The sequence below is a fragment of the Pteropus medius genome, unplaced genomic scaffold, assembly GCF_902729225.1.
Source record: "Pteropus medius unplaced genomic scaffold, Ma_sr-lr_union100, whole genome shotgun sequence".
Lineage (NCBI taxonomy): Eukaryota > Metazoa > Chordata > Mammalia > Chiroptera > Pteropodidae > Pteropus > Pteropus medius.
The window spans coordinates 19,380,903-19,404,735 of NW_024354875.1; the positions used below are offsets into that span (position 1 = coordinate 19,380,903).

The following is a 23,833-nucleotide window of genomic DNA, read 5'->3' on the forward strand; positions in this document are numbered from 1 at the left end:
CTCCATCCTATAATCACACTTATTTAAGTAGTGTGAAACTTCAACAAAATCTTATTAGGAGGAATGCAGATTTTATTTAAATCAGTCTATCATTAGTAAGTGATTGTACTGGCCTAGAGAATTATTTAGTATTTTGATCATAGCCAGGGCCAAAGACAGAGATCTTGTGGCCTCACAGAAAGGTTGTCTTCGTTAATTTATTTCTCTTTTAGTTATTTGCATGTTTTTAGAGACACAACTTATTCTACCTAAAAATATTAACTTAGTTTATCATGCTGTAAGCCACATTTCAACCTTGTCGAATGTTTTTTATGATTATAAATAAAGATCATTATTTAGGAAAAAGGAAAAGAAAATCTTTACCATAAACCCCTAGCATAAATCCTCAGAAGTGAATTAAAATAAAAGTTTTATTTGAAAAGAAAACCTAGAGTTGTAGTAAATAGAGCATTGGAAAGTACTTCTTAAAATGGTCAGTTTTATGAGAACAAAATAAACTTAGACACCAGGCTGATTTCAAGATTTTTTTCCCCCCTTCAGAATAGAGTATAGTTTTTAAGGATTCATATCATGGCACTTGAAAAATAGAGTTCAAGTTTTGGGGAAAATAAGTGAGTTAATGAAAAATTCAAGTCCACTTCATAAGAATTATATTCTGTTAGTGAGTCTGCACTTATTTTCCTCTCTCTATGAGGAAGTCCAATACCTGTAATCTACTTTTCACCACCTCTTTTTGCTCACTGGAAAATATCCCCTGATAACATTGAGTCTTTCTGAGTAATCAACGGCAACTGCATAAACTCTATCAGGATTGTGCCTTCCAGGCACATCCTTATTATCAATTTACTGTGATAGCTGGAAACTGCAGGCATATATCTGAACAGATGAAAACCAGGAACCTTGCAGCATTTTAGCACTCTGCCTTTTAATGTCTTTTTTTTTTTTTTAAGTACGATTTCTAGAATTATACTATACCACAAAAATTCAGAAAAATGAGATTATTTGACATGTCTTACCATGGCTACATGGTCCTCAATCTGTTTTTAATATTCTTTACACACGTAAAGTTTCTAAAGTGATTTCATAGAGCAATATCTGTGGTTTAAAAGCTATAAACAGGCATCTTCTGAATGAGAGCATTTGCATCATAAAATATTTATTATCTTAAGCTTCTCAAAATTTAGGTTTGCCAAGTGTTTACAATTTGATAGTTATTTTAAATACACACATGAGAGAGAGAGAGAGAGAGAGAGAGAGAGAGAGTGTTTGAGGAGCTGGGCTGGGATTTAAGTTTCCAAGATTGGTGACTAATCTTTAATATGTATGGCTCAGCAGCTAGTACAAGGGCTTGGCATTTAACAAATATTGGTTGGTTGAATGAATAGATGAGTGAACAGTACCACAAGAAATGGCTACAGATTAAATATAGGTAATTGGATTTAATGCCTGTAGGTACTCGTATTATGGATTCTGAGCCCAAACATTATGCTAATTCTATTTTCCCCTGAAGCAAATGTGTTGCTAATTTCAGGGACTGTCATGTGTTCACTTTAAGCAATGTAAAGTGGAGGTGTCTGGAAACTCCTCAAAGCCAATCTATGAGGAAAGTTTGGTTTTGCCAAATTGGTAACTGACATTTGAAATCTAACTGGAAGAATCAGATTAATACAGTTTATAATTTTATATGTCAAGCTATTAAGTAAGACTTTCTATTGCTTTATGGATAGGTAGCTCTTGTTCAGATAGAGTTGGATTTTTTTCAGATAGGAAAGAATATATATTTTGTTGTCAATTTCTCTTTGATGTTTCTTATTTCCTTTAAGAAAACTGATCTTACTTTAGAAACTTTTGTTATTATTCAGTATTTCCTTTCAATGTTCTTTAAAACATATCTGCCAAGAAAAATAATTCACCTTCTTGCAAAATGTTAACATTTTCAATTTTAAGTAAAAGCCACCTTGCCAACAGTGTTATTTCAAAACGTTTGATTTGTCATGATATGTTCAGTCTATTTTTAATGTTCTGCAAATTGAATTTTGAAGTTGGTGTTTGTTCCAAGTTAAAGCAGTATGCAATATGTTGCAGTATGACTGAGTGGAGGAGAAAGAGTGAAATCCAGGAATAAATGTATCTAGAAGAGCAGTCACAACTAAATTCTTTTCATTTCTCCAGCAAAGGGAATTAACCCACCAAATGTCACCTTGCCCTCAAAGTCATAGTGAATTTATGAACAAGTGGAATCATTATTTTTGATGAATATTTTTATTTATGTTAAGCACTAAATATTGTTGAATAGTAAATGAATCATCTGAAGCCTCATTCTTTCAATTAAAAGTAATTTAGTACTTTGTTCTATTGACTTAAGTATGTGCACAATGCTCAGCACATAGTAGGTATTCAGTAAATGTAAGTGAGTGATGAAATATTGAGCATCCATAAAATGTTTCCTAGTACTTTCTCTAACAAAAGATGATTAAAATATATTGTTTCTTTCCAAATACCCAAACTATATGACATCCACAGTATAATAGGGTATAAAAATGAGTATAAACAGGATTGCAGCCATTGGGAAACTCAGAGTAACTGAGGGATTCAAATCTGAAACACTGAGGTAGAAATGTTGCACAGGATACTAAAAGAGTCTCATGAAGGAAGGCTCTGCTCTTAAACATGTGCAAGTATCTTGGAATAATCTGATTGAAGCCGCCATTTTGGAGAATCTACTTTTTGAACAGCTATAATTTCCTTTTATCTTCTCTACGAAGCCTATATTTTATATTTAGTAAATGAGTGTGCATTGTTGAACAGCACATGCATATCTCGTGTCACAAATCAATGCCCTTCAGTCTCATAACTTTGACTTCATGAATCTTTACTAGATTATATTCAGACATAATATTAAAATATATATATTGGTTTTACCTATGTAGAACCTGTTTTAATTTTGTTAATATTTTTCTTCTTATGTGCTATCCCTAAGAAAACCTGTTGTTAGGTAGTTAGGTAGACAAGAGTGACTGTGGAACAATGGAACGAAGGCCCAGCCCAGAGACTTTCTTTAAGACCTCTCTGGAACACCCACTTTATAGTTATAAATCACCCCTGCATTCTGAGGGACAAAGGAATAGAGGGCCATAAACCTGTAGTTGGTTTAATCCGGCCACAAATGCTTGCACAGTGAGGACTACTCTAACCCTCTTTTTCACCTCTACTTCGCTATACCATCATTGTAATATCATGCCCATGCCCAGAAGTTTATGAATCTAATTATAACAGATTGAATTCTGGGTAACCTCATGCGCAGTAGGCAGAGCGTTTTATAACAGCCAAATGTCAGTCAACATGACCTCACGTGCCAATCACAGTTCTAATATATTACAGACCTTCCCACTTCCCCTTGGGGCACTTTATCCTTTGTCTTTTTACCTTCCAAATTCCGTGAGGCTCCAGCTTTCCTTGGCATGGCCTATCTCCTTCTAAAAATGTACTTTTAATAAATCTTACTCTTCCTAAATTTTGCTAAACCGTAATCCTTTATCAGTGAAAAGAACCGAGGTGCCCCTCAATGCAACTGGGGCATGACAGATTTCAGATTGCCCCAATGGTGACAGTGTCATGTTAACTTTTCATTCCTTCCTTAAATGGGCTTGGTGTACAGTTTTACAGGAAAAGCAGTGTTTTATAAAATTGGAGATTATAAACCTATAATCTCTCCCCTAGAAAAACAAAAATCAAGTAAAATGATCCCTTTGAGCCTGAAATATTTTACTGTCTATAGTAGGTATGTATATTATATATATGTTTGTATATATATACATGAATGTATATATATTTTGTATGTGTATACATAAATATGTGTGTGTGTATGTAAAATCTCATTTAGTGGACAATTAGTACTTAAAATTAATCCCCTATAGCTATTTCATTATTCTCATGTAATATTCTTTATTATGTTTTTTATAAATGTTTCAGAAACGTTAAATACCAAAACTCATTTTTTACTATATTCATATATACCATTTTCTTTATTTAAAAATTTCAAGTCTTTTAACTTATTAAGGGCTTTTTTATTTAGTATTCCAGAGCTAGTCTAATTGGCTAAAAGTCTTTCTTTTAATGCTTAATATTGATTTGCTATCTAACTATCTAGATAAAATAAATTATGAGTGGTATTTTTCTCTTATACACTTGAAAAGCAGATCTCTTTGGAGTCATAAAAGACTATCTGGTGTTTTATTTTTGTATTTTTTTGTAAGGTGCTTTTTTTTTTCCTTCCTGTTAAATCAGTGTGGAGCCCAAAGCATCATTACAGAGTATGGAAAGACTTAGAGAATTAGATTTCTACCTGGGAAATTAGATTTTGAAGAATTTGATTTCCCCATTGGAGTGTGAATGACAGTAACTCAAACTCTAAGGGAAAGATATCCTTTAGAGCATTCTCGCAGACTGATTTACAAAACCCTTGACCATTGTTATTTTTTACTAAATCGTAGATTTTTTTTTCCATTGGACTTTCTCCTACTAACATTTGCATAACATGGGTGATGGATTCAATAGCAAACCAGGTTAAGAATCTTAACAAATGTTGTCACCCAGTGCTAAATTACATAATAGTGTGAGATTATGTGAAGAAATTGTCTATCTTTAAGATACAAGATCTATAATACAGGGACTCAATCTAGAAATGGCACTCAGGAGATACAGTCAGAAAAGAAGAAATGTCAAGCTAGGCAGACACTCACTAGAACTTCTGTGGATTCTGTGGGTGTAAAAATTCCTGCAGAGTGTTTTCATACAAAAGTGAAAATGTAGTTTTTCCAATTATGCTGTTTGGACAATGTTTAAGTATCCCAATTACCTGTCTTTATTATTTTCTCTCAGTGACTTTATCGACATGTTGACGTAAATATTTGTTTTGTATCCTTTAAACCATCTTGCTCAAGCAAGTGACACTTTTTGGTCATTATTGAATTGAGGATTCTGAGGTATTTTTTTCCCACTGAATGCAGGCAAAACATTGACATTTGAAAGGCTAATACAGAAATCTATATTGCTTATTAATTTTTGAGTCATTGAATTCGAATTATGTTTTAAAGCTTCCTTTATGATCATAATTATGAGAAAAATATACTATATTACAGAGTCGAATGGCTTGATGCAGACACCATTTAAAAAGTAGATTACCAAGTGATTATCTTGTTAGTTTTAATGCTATTTATTACTTTCAATTTGTATGGGGACTTAAGAGTCACAGTATATATTTAATAGGAATTATAAATTCAATTATGTAAACCATATTTTAAGGGTAGAATGGCTTTTTTTTTCAAAATATCTGCTTCAGAATTGATGACTTTAGCTGGCTGAGTCCATTCTGTTCTAGACCCATTCCCAAGCCCATTCTATTATAGCATCACTAACGAGAAGGCTGGGCACAGAGTTGTTGAGTAGTGTTTAACAAAGGGCTCACCAATACAGGGTATGAGAGGAGGAAGAGCCTCAAACTAGATGTTTAGATTCCTGGCCCCTAGAAACAACATCTGATTGTTATTCGTGTCATTGAGCATTTACTGAGACATACAATGTATTTCCTACTGTTCTAGTTGCTTGGCATATAAAGGCTATCAACTTTGTGGTGCTTAAGCGTTCCAATTACATTGTGTGGAACATCTTTTGACTTCTTTCTATTTGTTAAATTGAATATTAATATGAGGTTGTGTTTCACAGATTTTATGTGAGACTTAGATAGTGGATATATTTTTTAAAAAACCTGAAATTTGATAGCATGATGCATGTGCAAATATCCTTAATTACAAAGTAAAATATGACATATGCTTCTTGTTTAAAATTCCCAATAAAACTGAACTATATGAAATAAAATATATAAAATATTTTTAAAATTTTTGAAATCTCACTTCACAGTTCAGTGCGCTAGCTGATGTTTTTAGCCTGTTCATGCATATATGTAAACACACTTGCTTTTTTTATTGTTGCATATTACATATATATGTATGTATATACATATATGAATACTATATCTATAATATTTAATATATTATATATAATATAAAATATACACATTTGCTATACTATAAGTTATTTTTTCTGAAAGTTATATTATACATATTCTTCCTTATATTTCATATTTTATGGCATATACAATGATTTATTTAACCATTCCCCTTAGACTGAACATTTATGTTGTTTCCGTTTAAGAAAAACACTAAGTGAAGTTGCAACAAATGTCATAGTTCACTTATCCTAATGCTCACGTCACCACTGGAGTGATGTGAAAACCGGCATTTCCACAGTGGCATGGAGGAAGAGGAGGAGGAGGATGGCATTGTGTGTTGTCCCTCGCTTCTTCCCCACTGACGTAGCAAAGAATTACAGGTTGGCGAGATTTAGAAAAAGTAGATTTATTGAAAGTACATTTTAGAAGGAGACAGGCCCCTCTAAGGAAGGCTGCAGACCTGTGAAATTTGGTAGCTGAACAGATAAGACAGAGTACACCCCAAGAAGGGAGCAGGTTTTCAGCAAGGAGAGCTGTAACAATGCAGAAGTGGGAAGGTCTGTTTATATTTGGGTGGTGATAGGTGGTTCCAAAGGCACTCCTAGGTGATTGGCTCGTGAGATATTAGGGTAGTATCTTCTGCACAGGCATCTGTGACCAGATTAAACAAGCTACAGGTTATGACCCTCCTATCCTTTGCCTTTGGGGATGCAGGATGGATTCTCTAACTATTGATAGGATGTTCTCTAGGATGGGCCTCTATTCCCTTGTTCCCCTGTTGCTCATGTCTGACTACCTAACACTCAGATTCCAATATTCATAAACTTTATTATTTTTCGTTAATTTATTTCTACACTAAAACTGCACTATATTAATCACTGCAACTTTTTGTATATTTTGATATCAAGAAATGCTAGTCCTCCCTTATTATTCTACTTCCTTCAAAATATCTTGGCTGTTCTTGCACACTTTTGCTTCCAGATGGACTTTAGAATCAACAAGTTCAAAAAAAAAAAAGCAAAACTTGTTGAGATTTTGATTGCGATTACACTGAATTTCAGATGTATTTGGGAAGAGTTGACATAAAGTATTGAACCTTTTGCCTAGGAACTTTTGAAGTTTGACATGCATCTTACATATGTTGTTTTGAGCAGCATAGCTGTGGCTGAAGAACAGACTGTGTGCATGGTGTGTGCATATATATGGTGTTAAGATGGGGGAGAAGCAGGGCTGAATATGTAAGATGGTGAGTCTTTGAGAATTTTATATACTATTATATGAATTTGTTGAAGGATGGTGGAAAAGAGAAAAGAAAAGGAGAAGCCAATGGTTCAATGGATTCAAAGACCCTCTCTTCTTTTACATTGGGCAGTTTGATATCTAGACCATTGGCTTCTCCTTGTCTCCCACTTAGAGAAGAACTAGAAATATGGTTGGAATGGTAGATTGGAGTCAAATAATGAGGAAAACCTTTTATTCTAAGAAATCTGGAGATAGTTTTAGAGACAATATGATTTAGATTTTGAGCTGTCCATGGCTCTGCTTGTTCAACTGAAAATGGTCATTATTTGACCCCAGTCTGTCATTCCAACCACACAAGTGTAGCTTTTTGGGGACAGATATTTCTTCCTGTGTATGTAACCTGTCCTCTCTTCCCTTTCTAGGCACTTCATTTCTTAACAAAACTAACACTTAATTGATACCTAGTATATGTTAGTCACTGTTTTCTGTTCTTGGGATTTATCACTGAGTAGTATGAAAGAGTTCCATCTCATAGAGTTTACATTCTAGTCATAATGTATAAGAAATTACATAGCACTTCAGCAGGTGCTAAGTGCCAAGCATTTGCAAAAGTAGAGTAAAATGGGATAAATAGGTTGGCTAGTACAGAGTCAATGAGAAGGTGTCATTCATTCCAAGTCATGAAATAGGTGGGGGGATTTGTTTAGCAGTGCAAATATGTGGACTCTGCAGTAAAGTTTATTTGCATTACTCTTGAAACTCAAAGAAAAAAATGTCAAGAGAATATGTCCTTGATTCATTTGTGTATATGTGTCTGCTCTTCAGTGGCATATTGTGATCTAGAGGTTTAGGTTCCTTCCCACCCTCAGCTCTAGAAAGTTTCCTGATAATATCTTTGAACATAACCTAGTTTGTTTTAGTTTCTTCTACAGAAATACTTGGAATTTCACTAAAATTTAAACAAAATGCGGATAAGAGGTCAGCTTCTTTCACTTTATGAGTTCCATGAGAATATAGACATGAGTTAAGAGGCAAGAGGCTTGGAGTTTCAAGAAGTCCTAGGGGAAAAAATAAATATTTGTTGAAATGAAGCAATGAAATGGATGTGTAGATTTGCTCTCTGTTCTCTTTCTCCTACCTCTATCATATTTTTGTAGCTTTTCTTTCAGTGACTTCTCTCTCTATTTTCAAAGAACTTTTTATGTTTTTCTTCTACATCGCTAATTTTCAGTTGTTAATTCTGCTTTTTACTGAGTTCAATATGGACTTTAATTGAGCTTCAGCATTCACAATTTTTTTTTGCATTTTTTATTTCTGCTAGCTTCTTTATAATATCTTATTCATCCTAGCCTGTCTTCTCCTTATAGTCCATTTTCTTCTTTTGTAGAACTTGACACTCTGATGTCACCAAACAATTATTTTCAAAAATGTATTTGAATCTTATTTTAAAAATATTCTTTACGATTGTGTTTTTTCCTAAAGACTTTAAACAAAACTTTGCCTTGATATGTAGATTGCGTTTTAAGAAAAAGATATGAAAATCTAGTTGGAAGATGGCTGTGGAAAGCAGATATTTGGTGGTATCTTTCTCATCAAGCCTTTTTGTCTCCAAGAGCTTTCTGTTTATCTGGTTCCCTCCTGACCTGCAGAAGATACCAATCAGGTGTTTCAGAATCTATCTTAGACATTCTCACTATATAGAAGATAAAATATAGTATTAAGCCTGTGTTTATAGCCCAATGTCTGAGTTTAAATCTCGTTTTTACCAACTCATGTCAGCTGAATGGCCCAGGGCAAATCGCTTACCTTAACCTAGCAGTTTACTTCTGCTTTATTTTCCTAATCTATAAAATGGAAATAAAAATGCTACTGACTATAGAGAGTTATTGTTAAGATTAAATGAGTAGATATGTGTTAAATATTTTAAAGAATGATTGGCCAACAGTAAAAAACATGTAAATATTAGCAAATTTATTCTTTATTTTATTTACTATAATTTATAGATCTCATAGTTTTATTTATTTGTTTCTGTTTACTAAATTTTAAAAGAGAACACATATATCAGTTGTTAGTTTTTGAAGCCAGGAAGAAATTGTATTTACCTGCCTCATTTTTCTTAGACCATTGGAATATTTCCCCTTTTAAATTACACCTAGAATTAAAACAAAACAAAACAAAAAAATTAGCCTTAGCTCCATTTTCTTGATGTGTATTATGTAGTTTGGATCTATGGCACTGCTGTTTTGAAATTTTCTCCTGCTCTGGCCCTTTGAATCTGACTGTAGTTTAGAGTCTGGAGTAGTGTATAACTGCTTATATGTGTCTGGTACACATTGTGTGGTATTCTAGGGCTTTTAAAGGATTTTTGTTTGTTTGTTTGTTTGTTTGTTTGTTTCTGACCAAGCTCTCCTGTGTGCTGTGCCTCAAGACTTCTTATCTCTCTTAGTTATCTACAATGAAGTAGAAAGTGCAGTGGGGACAGAGAGCGATGGGAAGGCAGAATGCAGTGTGGTTTGGGTGAGGGATTTTGAGCAGGGTTGCGGCTGCCTGGTCTTCTGGTCTCTGCCAGGACTTGGTTCTGTTAGCTCACATACAGTTTGGATTAATATTGCCGGTTTTTGCAATTGTGTATATCCATAGTGTTTTTGAGCAAATAGCTTCAGAGAAGGACTAAGAAAACTAGGATTGCATTCTCTTAATGATGATTTTATCCTTCATCCTTGAACTAAATTATTTTCTCTCTTTAATCATAACTTTAAAAACTTAGGCTACTAACCTAATAATTTTACATGGAGGTGCTAACTTTTTTTCCTCTGTCATGGATTTGAAATCAGAAAAAAAGAAGTTAATTAGAACTTCTAATTGACAAGATGCATATAAAAATAAAGATATAGTGTGGCACAGAAATGAAATGTAGTCAAGATTAAAACAATTTGAGCTGAAGTGTAATACCAAATGAGTAAATAATGCTAATTAGGTTGTAGGTGGATAATAATGATGTTCTTGCCATAGAAAATTATGCTATTTTAGGTATTATTTTTGAACTGAAGGAAAAAATCAAAAAGAGCATTAGAAGGGGTACAAAATCTAAAATTTGTGATAATATCTTAGTATTTCAATGCACTCTATATTAAAGTATTCAAGTTTACTTGTTTGAAAGATTTTATATTTCTAAGAAAGATTTGAGGAGTCTGAGGATTATTTTAAAATTCAGAGGCCTAGAATTTTGTTAGCTATGATTTTTTCCAAGATGTTCTATTTTTTAAGCTTTGGTTTTGTTATTATAAAATAATAAAAATAATACCCACTAAAGAGGGTAGTTTTTCAGATACAGTGAAAGATAATACATGAGAAATCGCAAAACACAGTGTATAGCACAAAAGAGATCCCCACTGAGGGCTAATAAACCTTTAATCCAGAGGCACAGACATGTGAGATATCTCTAAGGAAATAGTGATTGGGGTTTCAACTTAATTGAAAAGTGCCAGTTTTAGCTAAAAATCTAATGAAGTAAATTTATTATTGAGCTGCTTTTAATATTATGTCACTTGCACTGCCTTTCAATCACAAACTTTTTTTCCACATTGTCCATATCTACAAGAATTCTATATTTCTTGATTTTCTAGCAGATTTTTCACATTGTTGTAATGTCAAGAAGTGGTAAAGTGAGTAAGAATGAAGGAGAAACCATATTCTACCATATTCTCATGATATATTTCCTGCTGAATTTTTCATCAGATAATAATAGCTAAGATTCACTTGACCCACTGTGACAACTAAGTGCCATTTATGTTGCACCCAACCCTGTGAGGTTAGGTGTTATCCACATTTTATTGATGAATAACCTAAAATGGAGGGAGTTAAGGAATTTATCCATGTTTACATACTAAAAAATAATGATATTAAAACTGAAGTCTGAGTCAGTTTGAATCAGAGCCATGTTCCCAACTGGAAGAATGCTTGTCAATGTTTGACATGTCCCTAATCTTTTTAAGCATTAGACTTAATAGTCTTAATATGAAAATTTGCACATTATTAATTTTTCATTATTATATCATTTGAGGTTTTCTATATTTTAATATAAAATTCTAGGAAGCCCAAGTTACAAATGAATTGTGTTCCAAAAGTTTATTTCAAAATCAGATTTTAGAACACAAGGATGAGAAATATAATTTAAAATTGTCTTTAAAGTTGATAAACAGTAGGTATAATTAGAAGGAAATAAAGAGGTAGATCAAGATGTAGTAAACTCTAAAGGGGTGCCTTCTGAATATTTTGAAGGACTAAGAAATGGAATCCTGAGAAAATCCAATAATTTTACTCAGAAGTGCACTCATTAATTGGAATATGTGTGTAAGTGAAAAGTCACAATCTATAGATATGTGTATAAAAGAGATGAATTTAATAACTGGTGAAAGATTTTAAAAATAAACACAAATATATGGTGTTTTGTACAAACCTTTACTTAACAGACTAAAGAGAGGGCTAACAGGAAGTGATGAGAATTTGGAGTAGGATATCCTTGTATTCATGAACTGATACCATCAGTCTAGCGTAGCTCTGTTGTTGAAATGGTGTAAAACCTCAAGAAAGACTAGAACAAGCTTGAACTAAGATGAAGTAGAAGGTTTCTGAAGTTGACTTACTTTGTACTCTTACATAGGGTATCTTTAAGTCATATATATATATATTTTTTTATGTTTCAGAAAATATTTCAATAACACATTGAAATGATTTTAAATTTCTTTTTTGCTTCTATGTTAATTAGTGAATGGTAGAACAAGGATAATTTCAGTCAGCGCTTCCTATGAATTCCAATTTGGAACAAAGTAACAAAGATTATAATTTTACTTTGTAAACTCTTGCATCTAGATTTCTGGAACTTTTTAATTAGAGAACTCTGATATAACTGGCTTTAATTTATATTTAATATTGAATCAAACTCCTTTTAACTGTTATATTCAAAAGATAGATTATGATGTGAAACACGGACATGTTACAATTAAACAGTTTGTTTTAAAACATTTATATGTTCTAAAACACATACGTAAAGAGAATGACGGTCAGATCAGTTAAATTTAGATAAAGTGATCATCAATTTAGACAATAGGACTTTGAAAAATTTTATTTTTAATGAGTTATAAACAAAATTACATAAAATAGACATCGGAAATTTACTAAATAAAATAGAAACTGTTCCAATTTTTTTAAACTACATCAACATATAGAGAAGTATAGGAGACTAGTTAAAAACATGCTCTACATTCATATTGCATAGCTCAAATCCTAACCCAGCTACTTTCTAGCTAGTGCGCCTTTTATAAATTATAAGGATACATTCAAAAAAATTTTTGGACTATGGTTAAGAGATGCTTAAATAGAATACAATTATATCCCATTCAAAATGCATGTTCTCTCAAAAACTGTGAAGGTTCTGAGATTTGACAAGTCAGCAGACCACCATTACATGCATGTTGGCAGAAGATAGAAGACTCCTGAGTCAGGGACAGAGGACTTTATTACTCTTGGCACAGCAAGTAGCATGAGCATCAGCATATTTCTTTGACAATTGCCTTCCAAGTCCCGCTGGGTTCATGCAGTGGGTCCAGATAGATGCTGCACAGGTAGTAGGTTTATTTCACAGCTGAGGAACCCAGACCCAAGCACTTTTTTGAGCAAGCAGCAAATATTATAGCAAATGGCAAAAAAGCAGATCCCATTTCTACTGGAGAGCAAATAGTTACATGCTTTTCACACTCTGGTAGACTTGGCCTACTTAATTGCTTATGTGACTAGCTAGAACAACTGCTCAGTATCAGGAGATGGATGAGTTTTACAGTCTAGCATACTCAGCAAGAATATGAAGTGATGCTCAGAACCTTGGCAGACTTTTTCTCCAAAAACTACCTTCTTAGCTCTATACATTCTGAGCCAAACTCAGATTTTCATATAAGTGTGCCATTCTGATTAATCTTATCAACAGTCTGGACCAATATCAGTTCAATTTGTCTTGTACAACATTTAATGAAACTACTATCAACAAGACTTCAAGCAGCAGGATGGAGCCAACTTGCAGAATTAATGTCAATCATGACCACCAGGGTCCTAGACTCAGCTGAACAAACTCCATAAACATCAGGAAATATACTTTAAAAAGACACATGACTTACTCTTTAAGCCTCTGCATTGACCTTCCCACTTTTTCAGAGCAATTAATCTAGGTATAGTGATGTGTTAGTGATTGCACAAGTTTCACCTTAGTCTGAAAGAGAGGTGTGTACTACAATTGTATCTATCACAACAGTCTTGGCAATTGTTGTTCACTCCAAGTATAACCTACATCAGTTGAAACAGGTTAACAGTGCCTCCAAAGTTGCCTCCTGAGCAACTGGTAAAACTTAGGTTTACCAATTCTAGTGCAGCCTTTAGAGCAGTTGGTCTAGCATTTGTCTACACCCCCTGCCAGATGGCACTCACCCATCTCATGGAATGACCCAGTGATAGAGATGGGAATGGGTTAGGAAGACATTTAAAGGTACTGACAGGCATTTTGCCTGGGAGCTGCTATAGGTGAGGCCACTCCCTAAAGTTTCTGATTGACTTTTGGGTAAAGCTATAGAGATGGTGATCAAGTCATGGTCACCACCATTTAGTAGAGGAGTGGGTGGTCTAGGAATCACTTAAATTGAAGCAGCTTGGTACATTTTAATAGAGTATACCAGGATGTTTTTCACCACAGTGGCTCTGAAAGACAAAAGATCATTAATGTTTCTCCTTGCTCTGTACCTTCTGGGTTTTAAGGTTTTCCTTTGTCAGATGTCAGCTTTTACTCTCCCTAGACTCCTACGAAATCAGTGAATTCCATTCCAGTAGTCATAAATTCACTTTTTCTACAATCATCTTCATGCATCCAGAACTTTTGCGTAGAGTGTCTGACACGAGAAGGATAAGGACATTTTAATAAAATTTATTGAGATGCATTATATCCGTCACCTTGACTCTTATGAGTCTCTTTCATGGACTCAGAGACCAGTGTACTCAACCAAGTAATTATTAACTTTATTAACTTTATTAACTTTATTATTAACTTTATGACCATATCAACCCAATGCGAGATTGAGGTAGCTAAATCAGACTTAAGTTTGAATTCCCTAGGCTACCTTTTGGCTAGGCTGCCACCCAAAGACTACCTATGGGCTGGCCTGAGGGTGTTGTTAGTGGGGAAAAAGGAGCATAAAGGCCAGGAATAGAATGGTGAAATCTCAAAGTTTCAAAATAGGTCTGTATAACTGCTTAACCTTGTGATTTTGGTCATTACCCAAGAGATGGCCAAGAAAAGATGAACAGTTTTGGGAAACTGCCATACTTAGTGACCAAACTGCCTTTACTAAAGTGTGTGGATCAGGAGTAGGTGAGAAATTTAGAGTCAGAAATCTTTTTCAGTGCATTTTTTTAAAAAGACCATGACACTTCTTAATGACGCCAGCATTTAAGGATGAAAAGAAGAATGAAATGTCCATCAAATACCTTGACGTTGGCCAAAAGCTGGGTGAAAAAAGGTGCACATTGTGTCATGACAAAAGGTGCACAGTTGTCAGAGGGTAAAGGGATACGAGGTCAGGCAATGGGGTTCGCTGATGAGATTCGGATAGCAATAACTGTGTACTCCCCTGCCAGCTTATTTCCCCAGATATAAGCAGCCTTACACACTGCATGTAGCCTGGTCTAGAGGTGGGCCCCTTACCATGTAGCAGAGGAAGGTCCAAAGGAAGAAAACCTGCAACTCCTGGTAAATCACCCAGTTCTTTCTCTTGATCTCACAAGTCAGATAAATAAGACAGGGTGAGAGGGATTTCCCCAGTACCTCTGAGAAATGAGAAGTTCATTCAATAGGCAGAAAACTGGGAAGAAGAGGGACTGATTCACCTACAACAAACAGTGCTGTGAAAATTACAAGGCTAGAATGTTAACTAATTACATAAAATAATCAGATTAATTACCAAACTGAGAGGCAAAGTGAATTGCCAACAAAAGCAATGGTCAGAAATAGTCATACAAGGATGAGAATAAATGACATTGGATTGACAAAAAGTAGTCAGGATTTTGTTTCAGAATATCCCATGATAGAATGCCTTGGCTTGAGATTTTTCTTTTTTTCACTGGTTTTCTATCAGAAGCAGAGGGGTCAATTGTGTCTATTTGTTTGTGAAATTTAAACTGAAACCCAAAGCCATCATGACTTTGTACTCAGATAGAGCAATAATTTACTTTGTAGAGTAGTGTCTTATCCATAATGATATTTTATTTTTGCCTAATACTCAAAGAGCCAGCTTCGCATACCTAGTTTATACAAGTTTTTACACCTTTGTATGAATCTTTATAAATAGCATTACCAGTTTCACATAATATATATGAAATTCTACATCATTGAGATATATCTGGATATATACATACATACATGCATATACACATTTTACTTATACTTTTTCCAAAATTTATTTTAATATATATAAAACATTTTTATGTTCAGGGCGCTAAATGTGGCTTTAAACATTTTATGTTTAGGGCACTAAATGTGGCTTTTCTGGGAGTAAGAAAAACAGGTAAGACAAGGGCACATTAAAAATACATCTACTAGATAGGATACCATAAGGGCCAATTAAAACATTTATGAAATTAAGAGATCATGTACTTAAAATAATACTATCATAAGAATAGGAGGAACAGTTAATCAAAGCAGAGGATCCAGAAATAGATTCAGCATATCGTAAACTTGACTTTTCAAATCAACTTTTTATTTAAAAAATAAATCTATTTGAAAAATATTGGGTTAACTATTTGAAAAATATTTGAAAATATCCTAAATTAAAGTGCATACAAATTGAAAAATAAAAATTAAACCCAAATTAACTAGATGGAAATATAATTTAAATGTGTTTAAGTTTAGTGCAATTAAGTTATATATTAGATCAGTAAAAAAGAAACTATAATAGGTAATAACTGAAATCTAAATATTTAAAACTTTTTTTTCCTAACAAGTGCTTGGTCTCAAACTCATAAAATTTTGTCAGAATAAAGACATTGTACTTGCCACTACTCATGGGTGGTCTTTTTACTATTCCAAGTTAGAGTTTATTTTAGAACATACTGCTGTGATGTCTTTTGAATTGTCTTATCCTGAATAGAAATAGAATGACTGGGTTTGTTTCTCTGTGGCATAAAGCCTTTCTCCATCTTTATTATTTATTACATTTATTGTATATTTAATATGTACCAAGCACTACTCTGAGCATACTATAAATAATAACTCATTTAAACCCAGTCTGATTGACACCTGGTTCAGGTGAAGGACTTGAGCAGGGAAAGGCCATGGTCTCTACTCGTTCAGAGTCCTGGGGGAAAGAAGTCTGGTTTGGGGACATCTCCTCTCGCACTGCTTCTAAATCTTCTGAAATGCATGGTCAAAAGAGAGATGGGGATGTGGTAGATATTAAATGACAGGTTGTGTTAAATGTGATAAAGATGAGAGGGTGGTGGCTTTAAATTGATTCCATATGCTTTTGGAACCTCTGCCAATGATATAGCTTCCACAAGAAAGATGATAGTGTTTTGGAGACATGATTTTCAACTTTATTTCAAGCCCTCTATCACTTCCTTGCATTATCAGCTTTGTTTCCCTTTGGCCCTATCAGCTAACCATGAGTACCCGCCCCATCACACTGTTGTCCTTTCTTGTCCTGTCTTCTTGTCAGGCTCTTGCAAGCCTTCAGTCTTCAGAAATGTCCAGGTAAGAAGCAGTTTTTCATGTACTTTTCAGCTGTCTTAGTAAAACAAGATAGGAAAAGGAGAATTGCAGATATGCAGCAGAGAATGGTGGTATTTTATCCAATTCTGCCACACTTAATAAGCCAGAGGGAAAAGGTCTGGCTCCTGTTGTTTGAAGTGCTCTTTATATTAAATTTTTAAAAAATTTATAAAGCCTCCGTGAGTTTAAATATTCCTCAGGTGTCTGTTGTTGTTCCTCAGGTGTCAATTGTTGGGCAAAGGAAAAAGTCTCACTCAGCATCTTTTCCTATCAGATAGTAACAATTAAATAGAAAATTCCATAACAGGCAAAAAGATCTCATTTACTCAAAATACAAAATATCTTGGAATAAACTCGAAAATAAAGGTCTAGGACCAATGTTAAAATCATTACAAAACATAGTTGGTTGGCATTTATTTGTTCCTTTGATAAATGCTTATTGACTAATTATTGTACAAAAGAAAATTTGAATGACATTATCCTGGACTTCAATCACACTTCAAATTAAAGTCTAAAATTAATGCAATTGTAACCAATAGCCCAGTAGAACCAAATAGGCACTTATATAATCAAGGATATTGTGACAAACTGTCTTGTCATAGTGTGAAGACACAGAATGTATCCTATTTGTTAGTTGAAAAAGAAGGGTAAGAACAAAAATTATTATATATATACATATACATATTTAATTTTAAAGCAATCTAACAAATCTCTATGCAAGCTCTTCTAGTGTATCATGACTGTTCTATTGTGAAAGCTGTAGAATATTTGAATTCTTTTGAGATGACAAATTAAAAACTTTCTAAAGTCATTTCATATTTCTTGTAGGTCGCTGATTTTATGGTAAGACAGTGGTCCTGAGTCTCCAGGATAACCTCTTTTTTTTTAGAGTAAAGAATCTTTAAAAAAATCTGGGGGTCCTTCTGTTTTCTAATTCTTATAGGGCTCTATAAAAGTTGATTTTGATGTACTATGGTTCTCCCATAACTAAGTGAAGAGCTATTGAAATAAGTTGTCTATAATTTGCTTTGCTAGGTCATATGTCGGATTGCCTGACATATGGCATAGTCAGTGAATGAAGCCGGGAAAAATAGCAGTGAAAGCTTCATTATGGATAGTAATAATAATCTTAACTAACATTTTTTGAATACTTCCTCTATGTCTCATATATGTTAGTGCTTTACATTTAGTGTCTCCACTAATCCAAGCAGCAGCCACAAAATATTATTATTATGATTCCTGTTTTTCAGATGCAGGAATTGATCATAATTTACTAATCCAGGTTTACATAGGTAGTTTAAGTAGCTGGAACTCACACTCTTAATTACTGTGTTGGAAGGCTAGAGTTTCTTTCATACATTAGTAGTCAGCAGGGGCAGTCTTTTTGTCGTTGTTGTTGTTTTCTGTTCTAGTCTATTTGCCTTCATTACTAACCAGCTTACAGCCGTGCCACACTGTCTGCTTGGCATAGAGGTCTCTTCAGAATGCAAACTATGGGAATGGGAAGCCATCTGAAGTCTATACTTGAAGAGTGGCTGATAGGAACCCCACTGCCCATGGCCTCTCCAAGACAGGATGTATATTTGGTCTCTGAGATTTGCTCCACTTGTTCCCAGACAGGCTTTTTCTTCAAACTTGGTGTCATGGATCAGAGTTGCCTTTCTATTGTTTTAATCTTTCCACATTTTATTTGGCATAAATCACTTCTGTTAGAATCCAAAATTTAACTCATTTCCTTTCTCTTTTTCTTACATGTTTTTGCCTACTTCAATGAATTCTGATAGGTCATAGATTTAGATAGATATTCTAATTTCAAGACAAATTCGTTATTATTTGAGAATAGTTTTAAAACTTGCTCATCAGAATCTGAGATAACATGTATTTTGATGATGATATCATCCAGTAAGCTGAATCAAATTTCACATTAGAGATTTAAATATGTAACTCATGCTATTGATCTTATAAATTCAACTATTTTCCATAAGGACAAAGTGTTAAGAATGGGGGAGGGTTTAAATTACAAACTCTGATGGTGTCAACTGGCATCTCCCTGATATGTAATGAACAATGCATTACACTTCTGCTGAGTCAGAGATAAAGATATCGTTCCTAATGTATCACGTTCCAAAGTTGGGTTTACCTGCCCCAGATAAATTATCACAACTTATAGCGTTTTAAAATGTGAATATTAATCAACTGGATATGCTGTCTACATATTTGCCACTCACTGAGCAATTACTACTTTAACTAAACAGTGTCATCAATTTTGGTTTAATCCCATTCTCTCCTACCTTCTTATTACTTCCCTAAAATTTCTGTCGAGATTGTTGCCTAAAACAGCGGTCTCCAATCTTTTTGGCATCAGAGAGCAATGCTCCTATGAGAATCTAATTTCCGATGATCTGAGATGGAGCTGAAGTGGTAATAGAGATGAAGCTTTGCTAGCTCGCTGCTCAGCTCCTGCTGTGCGGCCCAGTTCCTAACAGACCACGGATCAGTTCAGGTCCACGGCCCAGAAGTTGAGGACCCTTGGCCTAAAATACATTTTAAAAAATAGGTTTCTTTCTTTTATTGTTTTTACCTAAATCTGGTGATTTCTTTTGTTTTTCCCTTGTGTGACTTTCGACATAAAATGACACAGCTCCATTCCCAGAGGACAAATGTAATGCTACCAATTACAAGAAAGGCTTTCAAATATATAGTGCCTAATAAAATGTATAGGTATAATTATAAGTCACAGTGCTTTCATAGTATAAAAATAAAGTATGTTAAGGGAGGAAATTCCTCAGTTTACTGAGTTGATAAAATCACTTTTGCTCACTTTTCAATCTATTTTATTTTATATTTGTCTCAGTAGAGATGCATTCCAAGGACTTGGGGTAAAAATTAATAATCAGTGATATGTTATGTGCATTATCGTGAAATTTGGCTACTCAAGAACATTTGAAGATCTTTGTTATATCCTAAGAATAATGTAAAAAAAGGATTTATTGTAAGATGGGTAATTTAACAAAATACTTTTTAGAGCTAGAAGCAATTCTGGAAAAGATCACAGCCATAAATAGGTAAGACAGTTAAAGCAGGCACCGTGACTTACACAGAAGCAAGGCTTGTCTATTTATGGCATGTGGAATGTGCAGAAATAGCTGCTGCTGCCCCCAAGAGTTAGGCAGATATGAAAGTATGAATTGCCTAATTTATTTGATTTCTATTCAATATAAACATTTTATTCAAAGCACGTTCCTATATAAATTATTTTCCTGAATCCTTTTTTCTTCTCAACTTCTTCAATATATGTTTTAAATTTAACTCAGTCCTAAAAGGTGAACATATATGGTTATTCTGCTGTAGAGAATAAACAGGAATTTAAAATGTCTTGACAGCTGATTCTGTTCCAAATATCTATATTAATAATTGGTAATAGCAAACAGATTTTGCTATATTTTATTCAGTTCTGTATTTTTACCTCTTTTTTTCTTTTTAAAACTGCATTATACATTAATATTGATTTTATAGTCAGCTTTCAACAGCGCTCTTTGTAACTTATTTATAGGTTTATTATACACTCATGTTCACCAGAAAGAATCAATGCTGGATAAATGGAAAATGTATGAGTCATCCCAGTATTGACCTTACGTGTACTTATGAGTAGGCTTATTTGTGAAGCGCTCACGCATTTTGACTAGGGAGAGATCCCCTTCCTGTCTTCCTTATATCCTGTATTTCCTTCCTTCAGTCTACAAGGCCCTCATTAGCAAACTCCCTAACTCAATTCCTAATATTTATTGCTTTAGTCCCTGCCTCTCAGTAGTCAGTCATTGTGGACTACTCATTGTTATTCATACTTGCCAAATTTGCACCACCTCAGGGCCTTTGCATTTACTGTTCTTTTGCTGGAACCCTGTTCTGCCAGGTGTTTTCATGGTTTCCTTTGCTCACTTTATTTATGCATCTGTCTATCAGGTAGGTGTTTCTTGACACCCAGTAAATGAATGCATGCCCTACCACTCTGCTTTATTCTTCTTCAGAAAACTTGTTACTGCCTGACATAATGTTATTCAATTATTTTATTTTTTGTCTCTCTCCATTAGAATGTAAATTTCATGAAGTTGTTCTTTGCATGGCACATAGTAGATTCTCAAAATTATTTATAATTGAAATAATAAAGGAATCCTTTATTAGTCAATAAAATCAAACAAAAAATTCTGTTATAAAAGTAGCAGTAGAAAATGAGTAAAAATTGCTGTATATAATACTATGTGAAAGGGACTATTGATTTTTGAGACTTGATCAAATTTTTTAAAAATTTGTACATTTAAAAAAATAGTTTTCACTCTATAGTATAGTCGTTACTGATTTAAAAAAAAGAAAACATATTTTGATTTTTGTTTTGACTTGTTTTTATTTTTTCCCTTAATACAACACATATGTCAGAGTGCCTGCTATAATATATATATATATCACATGATATGGTATTTAGATAAATAAGATCTCTAAGTCAAAGGTGATTTTTTAGTTGGAAATAGAAGCACATCTACAGATATTATTAAAGATATGTGAAGTGTTAAAAACATAAAAGCGCTAACAATTGACTATAATAAATTATACATATGATGTTTAAAAATGTAAATAATTTTCATCAATATGCTTTATAACTTTAGGTTATAAAGTAAAAATAAAAATTCTAAATACATCAACAAATGTCATAGTGAATAACTTTTACCATTAAACTTTTAGGTTATGTAAGTCTTGGAAGAAACAGATTTTCCTGGGATGATATTTTCATATATGTATGAATAATTATTCTGTAAAAATGTACTGAAATATGGATTTAAAGTGTAGTTCACAGTTAGCCCTTTTATCCTTATTGTGATTTCTCATTGACCTTTGCTTTAGTCACTAATAATAGTTTCACATCTAAAAGATAAAGTCTTGTGAGAGATTTTGAATAGCTCAGGATCTTGTTTTTGTTCTGGCAAGTCGTTTATCCCTGAGGCATTATGTCATCTCCATACCAGTCTTCAGTTATAAAAGCCATTAATGTGAGGAAACAAGAGAATATCACAACCATTTTAGTGCATTCATTGCATTCAAAATACAATCTTTTTCTTCCCCCTGATAATAAGAACCTATGTTTGGCTTTCTTCCCATTAATTTCATATTCCTTTTTCATTCTAATAACCTGCAGTCTGCAACCTTAATCATGATAAGCAGTCTCAAATCACTTTATCTCATCACAGTGTTGGATAAACACTTCTGATTTAAATTTCGATAATTCTACCTTAACAGTGCTGATATGAGCCTTAGATGTCTGATGGAAATTCTGCACAGGGATTACTTAATAATTATTGGTTTCATTGAGGTTTGTGTTAGAGCTGTAGTTAGTGCAGTGCCAGAAACTCAAGCCCCAGAGAGCAAGCCAGGCCAAGCCTGAATGATCACTGCTGTTCACCTATTAGATATGTCATAAAAAATTGAAATAAAAAAGTGGGAATTACTTCCTAATTGGTAAATCTTTCCCTTTTTCATACTTTTATTTTATACTTTTATTTTCATACTTTTATTTTCAAACTTTTATTTTAACCTTTGTTTTACTGTTCATTTTTTCTATACCTTATATACAACCTACATCTCAAGTAAGTTTTACATCGATCTAATTGAGTTTCAAAATATGAGCACCAAGAAAACTTATGAAAGGTAAAACATGGTCAAACAGTCATATTTATTAATCAACAAAGACATTTCTTAATTTCATGTCTGTTAGAAACTGAGATAATCATTTTTATATAGCTGTCTCCTCCTCATGTTCTAATATTTAAATACCAAGCCACACTTCATCATTCAGAGATGTTTGTACCCACTTTGTGGTGGAGAGAGTTAGAACAGATATTCCATTGACTTATGCTATGGACTGAATTGTATCCCTTCCTCTAAATTCATATGTTAAAATCCAAGTCCCCAGTGTGACTATTTGGAGATAGAGCCTTTAGGAAGTAATTAAGGTCAAATGAGATCATAAGGGTTGGGCCCTAATTCAATAGGACTGGTGGCTCTCAGAGGAAAGGTCATGGGAGGCCTTATGGAGAAAGTGGCTGTCTGCAAGCCAAAGAGAGAGCTCTCCTCGGGAACTGAATTAGCTGGTCTAGGACTTCCAGCCTCCAGAATTGTGAGAAAATAAATTTCTGTTCATTAAGCCACCCAGTCTGTGGTATTTTGTTGTGGCAGCCTGAGAAGATTAAGATGAGAACTAGAACATACTTTTATCATACCTAATGTATGACTTTGGTCTCCCCTAGGTTGGGGGGAACAACATATCCTTTCTTATTCTCAGAAATCCTTCTGAATCATAGGTCTTATATTAGAGTTAACTTTGAAAATATTTTTCCAAAGAAGGCTATTAAAGGAAACTAGGTAAATTTTTAAAAAATGGACATATGTTAGCTGTCTTTGTTCTATCATGTGACTAATATTGTTCCGATAAGAATGTCTGCTTCTTCATCTGGAGAACAAAATTGACATAGCATTGTTATTACTTAATTTTATTTAGTAGTCATTTTGCATCAGACATTTCGCTAAGTTTTGTACATGCACTGTCTCACGTTTTTTCCACATTTCTACGTGCTGATTTATCCTCGTTTATTAGATGCAAAACCTGAAGCTTAGCAAGAGGCTAAGGAAATTGTGCACTTAGTAAATGTCTGATTCTAAATCCTGCTTTTAATCACACCACTACACTGACATTCTGCATCTATTTTTAAGCTTTTTTATTTTTAAAA

The 23,833-nt window shown here is 33.7% G+C and overlaps 1 protein-coding gene across 2 annotated transcripts in view; it reads left to right on the forward strand.

Annotated features, from left to right (window-relative positions):
* The window catches only part of KCNJ3 (potassium inwardly rectifying channel subfamily J member 3), a 131,476-nt gene that overhangs the window by 81,506 nt on the left and 26,137 nt on the right, over nucleotides 1-23,833 (forward strand). The window lies entirely within an intron of this gene.